The 9,323-nt window shown below is 40.4% G+C and overlaps 1 pseudogene; it reads left to right on the plus strand.

The window, feature by feature from the left end:
- The first annotated feature begins 2,809 nt into the window (after positions 1–2,809).
- On the plus strand, positions 2,810–5,705 carry LOC131487181 (G patch domain-containing protein 1-like; annotated as a pseudogene).
- The last annotated feature ends 3,618 nt before the right edge of the window (positions 5,706–9,323 follow it).

Raw genomic sequence — 9,323 nt, forward strand, 5'->3', positions numbered from 1 at the left:
ATCAATAAATAGGATTCCAGGGATATAAAAAAAAAAAACCTCATGATACATCTTAAGCAAGAGTGGTTTATTCCAGAAATAAAAGGATAGTTTAACATTTAAAAATTCCATCAGTGTGATTAACATTAACAGAATAAAAAAATGGTGAGAAAGTACAATCATTAGAATAGGTGAAGAAAGCACATTTGATAAAACCAAATATACTTTTCATGATTTTAGAAAAAAAATCAACAAAGTAGAAATGAAGAAAACATCCTTGATCTTAAAAAGATTACCTACTAATAAACCCTATAGCTACATCATTAGCAACGGTGAAATAGGCACAGCTTTCTCCCCAGGGTCAAAGACAGGATGAGGATATCCACAACCATGTATTCACCATTGTGCTAAAGGCCCTAGACAGTGCTATAAAATCAGAAAGGGAAACAAAAGGCATAACATTCAAAACAAAAGTAAGATGTTTTTCATTTATATATTGTAAGATATATGTTTATATCATATATATGATTGCAAAGAATATTTATATGTATATGATTGTAAAGGCAGAAATCCAAAAATACATCAACTACTAGAATCAATAAGTGAAGCTTATTGATAAGCTCTCTAGATATAAGGTCAACACATTTTTAAAAATCATATTTCTATATACCAGCAAAAAAACAATCAGAAAATTTAATTTTTAAAAATATCCCTGGGGCGCCTGGGTGGCGCAGTCGGTTGAGCGTCCGACTTCAGCCAGGTCACGATCTCGCGGTCCGTGAGTTCGAGCCCCGCGTCAGGCTCTGGGCTGATGGCTCGGAGCCTGGAGCCTGTTTCCGATTCTGTGTCTCCCTCTCTCTCTGCCCCTCCCCCATTCATGCTCTGTCTCTCTCTGTCCCAGAAATAAATAAAAAACGTTGAAAAAAAAAATTAAAAAAAAAAAAATATCCCTTACAGCAGAATAAAAATATCTGGGAAACAATTTAAGAAAAATTACATAAGGCTAATACTGAAAACTATAAAATATTGCAAGTTCATACTATAGAGAGTAATTAAAAATGACCTAAATAAATGCAGAGCTATCTATCATGTTTATGAATCAAAACCATGAATATTGTGATGTCAGTTTCTCCCAATTTGATGTGTAGATTCAGTGCAAACCCAATCAAAAGTCCAGCAGGAATATTTGGTGGATACTGACAGGCTGAATCTCAGGTTTATATGGAAATACAAAGAACCTAAAATAGCCATGACAATCTTAAAGACGAAAAAGTTGGAAGACTTATACTATCAGAATTCAAGACTTGCACAATTAAGACTGGTGTGTTGGTACAAGGATAGACAAACACCAATGTAACAAATCAGAGTCTATAAATGCACCTCTACATACAGACTCACTTGGTTTATAACAAAAGTATCAGTACAATTCGGCAGGGAAATAATAGTCTTTTTCATTAGATGGTGCTTCAAAAATTACAAATTCATACAGAAAAAACAGTAAACCCTACCTTACATCAAACCCAAAAATTAATTCAAGGTGGATCGCAGACCTTAATGTAAAAATAAATCTCTAGAAGAAAACAAAGGAAAGTAATTTCACAACTTTGGGGTAGGCAAAGATTCCTTAAACATGACAAAAAAAAGTGCTAACTTTAAAAGACAAAGTTGATAAATTTGACTTCATTAAACTCAGAACTTCTATTATCAAAACACATCAGGAAATTGAATAGGCAAATTACAAACTGAGAGAATATGTTTGTAGTCTGTATGTCTGATACATCTGATAAAGGATTGTATCCATGATATACAAAAGGTAAAAAAGGAAACTAAACATACATGTACCTTATAATGCAGCAATTCCACTTCTAAGTATATCCTCCCCAAAATAACATATTGAGTGTGTGTGTCTATAAAAATTTGTTCAGGAATGTTTATAGCAGCTTTATTTCTAATAGTCAAAAACTAGCAATATTATGAACATCATCCATCAAAAGGTAAATGGGGGGTGGGGGGGTGCGTCTGGGTGGCTCAGTTGGTTGAGCGGCTTTGGCTCAGGTCATGATCTTATGGTTCATGGGTTTGAGCCCCGCATTGGGTTCTGTGCTGACAGCTCAGAGCCTGGAGCCTGTTTCAGATTCTGTGTCTCCCTCTTTCTCTGCCCCTCCTCCACTCACGCTTTCTGTGTCTCCAAAATAAATAAATATTAAAAAAAATTTTTTTTAAGGTAAATGGGGGGCAACTGGGTGGCTTAGTCAGTTAAGTGTCCAACTCTTGATTTTGGCTTAGGTCATGATTTCACACTTCATGAGATCAAGCCCCATGTTGGGCTCTGTGCTGACAGCATGGAATTTGCCTGGGATTCTCCCTCTCTCTCCTTCTTTTTCTGCCCCTCTCCCACTCACACTCACCCTCTCTCTAAATAAATAAATAAATAAATAAATAAATAAATAAATAAATAAATGGATAAACAAATTGTGGTATATTCATACAATGGAACATGACACAATAATAAAAAAAGAATAAACTACTGAAATATACAACATAGATAAATCTCCAAAATATTATCCAAAAGATGATTTGCATTTATCTAAAAGATTATAAATGCAAAAGTACAACCTACAGATTACATTTATATGAAACTCAAGAACCAGCAAACTAATTTATGTGACAGTAGTCAAAAAAGTCACCTCTGGGAGATGGGATATCAACTGGGAGGTAATAAAAGAGACTTCCCTCAGGGGCTAAAGATGTTCTGTATCTTGACCTGCGTAGTGGTTACACAAGCATATAACATCTGTAAAAATACACACATGCTGAAGAAGGGAGCAGGATGGTGGTGCTGGGCAGTGACAGCGAAGAGGACTTGGTCAGCTATGGGATGGACCTGGAGCCGCTACAAGGTGAAAGACCAAAGAAACCAATTCCTCTTCAGGATCAGACTGTCAGAGATGAAAAAGGAAGGTATAAACAGTTTCATGGGGCCTTTAGCGGAGGTTTCTCTGCTGGGTACTTCAACATTGTTGGCTCAAAAGAAGGATGGACGCCCTCTTCCTTCATGTCTTCATGACAGAACAGAGCAGACAAATCTGTTCTTGATCCTGAAGACTTTATAGATGAAGAGGATCTTACTGAATTTGGGATAGCACCTAAAGCGATTGTCACCATGGATGATTTTGCTTCTGAAACCAAAGATAGAATATGAGAAAAGGCCAGGCAGTTAGCAACTGCTACTCCCCTATTCCTGGAGCTACTCTGCTTGATGACCTCATAACACCAACAAAATTATGTACTGGTTTTGAATTGCTAAGAAAAATGGGTTGGAAGGAAGGACAAGGGATTGGCTCTCGAGTAAAGAGAAGACCTCACTGACAAATACCTGATCCTGGAGTAAAAATCTATGGCTGTGCGTTACCCCCTGGAGGCTCTGAAGGATCTGAGGATGAAGACAATGACTATGTGCCTGAAAATGTGACCTCTGCACCCAAAGACATCACACCTGTGGATTTCACACCTAAAGATAACGTGCATGGATTGGCTTACAAGGGCCTGGATCCCCACCAAGCATTGTTTGGCACCTCGGGAAAACATTTTAATCTTTTCAGTGTGGGACCTGAGGGAGCCAGCAATCTCCTTGGAGAGACTGGAGTGAATAAAGAAAGAAAACTGGGAATTTCAGGCCAGGCTTTTGGTGTTGGTGCCCTGGGAAGAGGAAGATGATGACATCTATGCCACAGAAACTTTATCCAAATATGACACCATTTTGAAAGATGAGGAGCCTGGAGATGGACTCTATGGCTGGACAGCACCCAGGCAGTATAGAAGTCAGAAAGAATCAAAGAAAGATCTTCGATACATTAGCAAAATTTTGGATGGATTTTCCTTGGCTTCTAAACCTTTATCTTCTAAAAACACTTCCCCACCACTTGAATCGCCAAGAGACTATCAACCGGTACATTATTTCAGACCTGTGGTAGCTGAAACCTTAGAGAACACCCACTTAATTCAGGTATTGTCAGAGTCAGCTGGAAAGCCAATGCTTAACCCAGGGACACACAGTAGGCACCAACTGAATGCCTCCAAGTGGGTGGAGTTGCTGGGAGAAACACCCATTCAAGGTTCATCTACTTCAGTGTTAGAGTTTCTGTCCCAAAAAGATAAAGAGAGAATCAAAGAAATGAAGCATGTAACTGACCTTAAAGCAGCTCAACTCAAGGCCAGGAGTCTGGCCCAGAAGGCCTCAAGCAACAGACCCTAGCCCTCCTCTCTGGATGTTGGGCCCTGCTCATGGCACATGGCATTGAGTGGTAGGACAGCCGCCACAAGAGCCAGCAACTTCAAACCTTTCGTGAAGATCCAGAAAAACAAAAACTATAAGAAGAGTTTTTAGTAAATAGGAAATGGGAATCTAATTTAATAAATAGGAATCTTCCAGAAAGATGCCCTGGAACGTTGTCTGAACCCCAGTATGACAGAATGGGAGCGAGGCCACGAGCAGGATAACTTTGCTTGGGAAGCCCTGCTGTATGTGTCTTCCCATTTGACCTTGTCCTCCAGGTTCATGCATGCCAAGGAGGAGGACGATTCAGATCAAGTGGAAGTCCCTCAAGACCAAGAGAATGATGTCAATGACAAGCAGTCAGCTGTGAAGCTGAAGCCATTCGGGAAGCTTACCCGAGACACATCTGAGTGGCATCCTGACAAGCTTCTGTGTAAGAGGTTTCATGTCCCTGACCCTTATCCAGATTCAACTTGGTTGGCTTACCAAGAGTGAAATGTGACAAATTCTCAGTCTTCAACTTTCTGACACTCCCAGAGACCACTTCCTCACCTACAACTCAAGCAGCAAGTGAAAAAGGGCCGCAACACTGAGGTCCCGACAAATCACAAAAACCATCAAGATGGGATACATCTAAACAAGAAAAGAAAAAAGATCCCATTAGTGAATTTTTAAGTTTGGCTAGATCAAAAGTTGGTCCACCGAAACAAGAGTCCAGCTCTTTAGTAATCAAAGAGGAAGAGCATGTGATGGAATCACTCTCAAATAAGAATGTAAGCAAAGGTGTGGATTCACAGACTGAAGGAGAAGGGAGCCGCCCATCCATGGACTTATTTAAGGCCATCTTTGCCAGCTCCTCTGATGAGAAGTCCTCATCCTCTTAGGATGAGCAAGGCGACAATGAGGATGATCAGGCGGGTACCAGGGAGGCTGACTTCAAAAGCTCCCAAGAGACTGACTGAATGGAAACATAATCCATGGCACATGCTAGTGAGCTGGCAGCCCTCCAGGAGCCCGCACCTTCCTTTTTGATACAAAAGATGCAGATAGATGAAAGAGAAGTGTTCAGCCCACAACTACGTCCCATCTTCTGGCCCAATGTTCATCAGAAACTTGAGGCGCCTCAGAAAGAGAAACATAAAAAAAAAAAAAAAAGAAAGAAAAAGAAAAACAGAAGACCAAGAAAGAGCACAGATGGAGGAAAGAGAAGAAAAAGAAACACCGGAAGCACAAATACAAAGTCAAGCAAAAGAATAAAAATTCGGAGAAGAGCAGTAGTTCTGAGAGTACCAACAGCAGTGACAGCCCGAGTGGTGAAGAAGGGACTGTAGACCTATCACCCCACGAACTGCTGAGAAGGCTGAAAAGTCTTCCACTAAGGCGGCAGTAATTGAATTCTGCCCTGGCCTGTCCCAGTACCAGATATTCTCCATGATGGAAGCTCGTTGATTGCTAAGTTAATACATTGAACAGTTTGTATTTATATGTAAATTCATGCAATAAAATAATTTTTAAAACCTTGACATTTCAAAGGCTGCTTTGGAAGGTTGCAGAAATTGATTTCTATTTTTAACCTCAGTGTCAGAGGAAATAATTCAGACTGTACAGTTTAATTAAAATGGAATTTTTCTAAAAAATACATACATGCTTAAGATTTATCTTACTACATGCAAATTAAACTCTAATTTTAAAAAAGTATGGACCAGCAGTTTACATATTATTTGGCACGTTGCATTCACAAGCTCTGTGCACCACACTCTTTGGTATCAGGGTATTTAAAAATGAAATCTTCTTGGGGCGCCTGGGTGGCTCAGTCGGTTAGACGTCTGACTTCAGCCCAGGTCACAATCTCACGGTCCCTGAGTTCAAGCCCCGCGTCGGGCTCTGGGCTGATGGCTCAGAGCCTGGAGCCTGCTTCTGATTCTGTGTCTCCCTCTCTCTCTGCCCCTCCCCCGTTCATGCTCTGTCTCTCTCTGTCTCAAAAATAAATAAACGTTAAAAAAAAAAAATTTAAAAAAAATGAAATCTTCTTAACCTATTAGAAACACCACATAGAATAGTGGCTGAGTTTGGGTTTGAGAGTCAATCTTTCAACAAAAATTTGCTCAGCTCCTTATTATGTGCCAGGCTGTATTATGCATAGTGTTATAATAAACAGTAAGTAATATAGCCAAGAGATCAAACTCACAGGAATCAGAGTCTAGCGGGAGATACAAATGACAAAATTTAAATAATGTAATAGTAAGTACTACAATGAAAAATAAGCCGGGACAATTGAACACAGAGTGAGGCAGCTATTTGGAAAGTATTCTCTGAGATTACATTCGAACAGAGGCCTGCATGATATAAAGAAGCCGGACATGGTAATATTTAATGGAAAATTAAGTCTTAGGCCTTTAATTTTCTATTCTGAAAACCTTGTGCAAGACTTAATTTCTCTGAGTCTTAGTTTCATCATCAGTAAAATGGGAATCATGCAACTCCATGTTAAATGAGAGAACAGATGTAAAGTGCTAACACAGTATTTGACATACCATATGGACACAATAATAATTCCTTGAACCACTGAATAAGATACAAGCAGAATGAATGCATCAGTACTATAGGGTATAGATTTTTTCTTATTCTTCTATATATACAGTGTAGGTGTTCCATAAGCATTTGAGGTTCTGTGTATTTGAATACAACACTTGTTTTGCGATGAGTTCCTTCTAATACAGCTCTAGCACATAAAAACAAAGCATGGAAAAATGAGGAAGCTGGAGAACAAGAACTGGCTAAGGAAAGCAGTGGAAATTCCAAGGGACAGATTCAGAGTAATTATTCAAAACAGTTTATTTGCTCAAGTTCTGGTCATGGGATGCAAAATTGAGATGAGTCAGACAACAAGCTAAACAAATAGCCATAGTTGAATCTAAACTTATGCACACATTTTGGACACCTTTGTTTATCCTGTTACCTTTATCTTTAATACTCTCCCTCTCGGGGCGCCTGGGTGGCTCAGTCGGTTAAGCGTCCGACTTCAGCCAGGTCACGATCTCGCGGTCCGTGAGTTCGAGCCCCGCATCGGGCTCTGGGCTGATGGCTCAGAGCCTGGAGCCTGCTTCCGATTCTGTGTCTCCCTCTCTCTCTGCCCTTCCCCCGTTCATGCTCTGTCTCTCTCTGTCTCAAAAATAAATAAAACGTTAAAAAAAAAAAAATACTCTCCCTCTCTACATTCCCATCCCACCACTTGTGATTCCTAGAAAGCACTGTGCTTTCTCAAGCCTCTCTACCTCTTTGGTAGTTCCATCTTAGGTTGAATTCCCCTTCTAATTTCTACAAGGTCCTTGTGCCCAAGCCAGAGATGTTATTAGGAAACCTTGGCCTCCATATCTGTATGGGTTGGTTAGGTGTCTCTCATCTGGGCTCACATTTCTCATCTCCAATAGCAACTCAATATTTCTTGAGTGATTGTTACATAAAAGCACTTTGTAAACCGTGGGTGTTTGGGAATATCCCCAGAATCCACTGCATACTATTTACACAGAAAGCACCCTCTGGTGGTGAAACAGGGTGACCATACTTCTACGTCACCAAGATGTGCTTCCCATACTCTGCGCCTTCAGAGAGCTTTAAAGATCATGTTATGGACACAAAAAAAGCCATGATGACTTATACGCTGATGTACCTATTGCCAAAAAATATTTTTTCTTGAGTGAAATGTTTCCTGCTCTTCTAACTACTCCCATTGTTTTTACCCTCTTCCCTATTTCCTCTCATCCTCACTTCTCAAGCCCTTTCTCCTACATTTCAACTAGTCCATTTGAAAACACAGTTCTAGGGGCGCCTGGGTGGCGCAGTCGGTTAAGCGTCCGACTTCAGCCAGGTCACGATCTCGCGGTCCGACTTCAGCCAGGTCACGATCTCGAGGTCTGTGAGTTCGAGACCCGCGTCAGGCTCTGGGCTGATGGCTCGGAGCCTGGAGCCTGTTTCCGATTCTGTGTCTCCCTCTCTCTCTGCCCCTCCCCCGTTCATGCTCTGTCTCTCTCTGTCCCAAAAATAAATAAAAAACGTTGGAAAAAAAAAATTAAAAAAAAAAAAAGAAAACACAGTTCTAGTTGGCATTTGTTTTGTTTTGACAGCCCTGAGAGCATCCAAATTTCCTTTTGAAATGCATACATCCAGACTGTGTGTAATCTTGGTGGGAAAGTAATTCCTAGTGACCACATTCCATTACTGAAGCTGAAGGAAACAGATCCTTGCCCTCTTTAACTCAGTAGGGTCAGGGGCCAGGTATGTGACCCAAACTTAGTTATCAGATGCTCTTTCTTGGGCTCAGACTGTTAAGCCAGTGTCAGAAACAACAGAAAACTCTGGAAGATGTGCACTGAAGGTATGGCATGCCCTCCTCACTATCCTGCTTTACAATAAGTGCCAGGGTTCCTAATGCCCTCCATAGCCCCTTGATTCTTGCCCATTTCCAAGTCTGAGTCTCCCAGCTCCCTTACTCCATAAGCTTCCTAACAGTCTTCCAATAACTCCCTTCTCCTTATCTCAAGCCATTACCTGTGGTCTTGTCTGCTTATAAGTTTGTAAAACAACCAAAAGACCAGTGTGGTGGCATAAAATGAGGCTATACATCCTCCCATTCCATCATCAGAGAATAAACTTGAGCATTAAGGAAAAACACTTAAATCCTAGCTTCAGTTAGTCAGGTAGCTTAAGCAGAGCTACGTGCAGTTAAGGTGAGGGTCCTTTTAAATGCAAATCAGAAAAAGAAAGGGACAAATGCCAGTAGGAAAATTAGACATTTCTAATGTAGATTAGATTGGGAGTCCTAGAATAGAAATCAATCCTCATAGTAGCATACTAATTTGAGGTATTTTAGAGGAGACCAGCTGCAGCTGGGAGGCACTCAATGGACTCCCCTTGTTCTCCCCCACTTTACAGAACCTCTCTCTCTGCAGACAAATGGAGGAGAAAAGAAGGACCAAATGTATACTCCAATGAAGATATTAAGCAAGAGAATTTATGAGACAAAAAAAGAAACTAGGGGTTAAAACTTCTTTCTTTTGTGGGTTGAAGA

Source organism: Neofelis nebulosa, chromosome 10 (genome assembly GCF_028018385.1).
Source record: "Neofelis nebulosa isolate mNeoNeb1 chromosome 10, mNeoNeb1.pri, whole genome shotgun sequence".
In the NCBI taxonomy this organism is placed as follows: domain Eukaryota; kingdom Metazoa; phylum Chordata; class Mammalia; order Carnivora; family Felidae; genus Neofelis; species Neofelis nebulosa.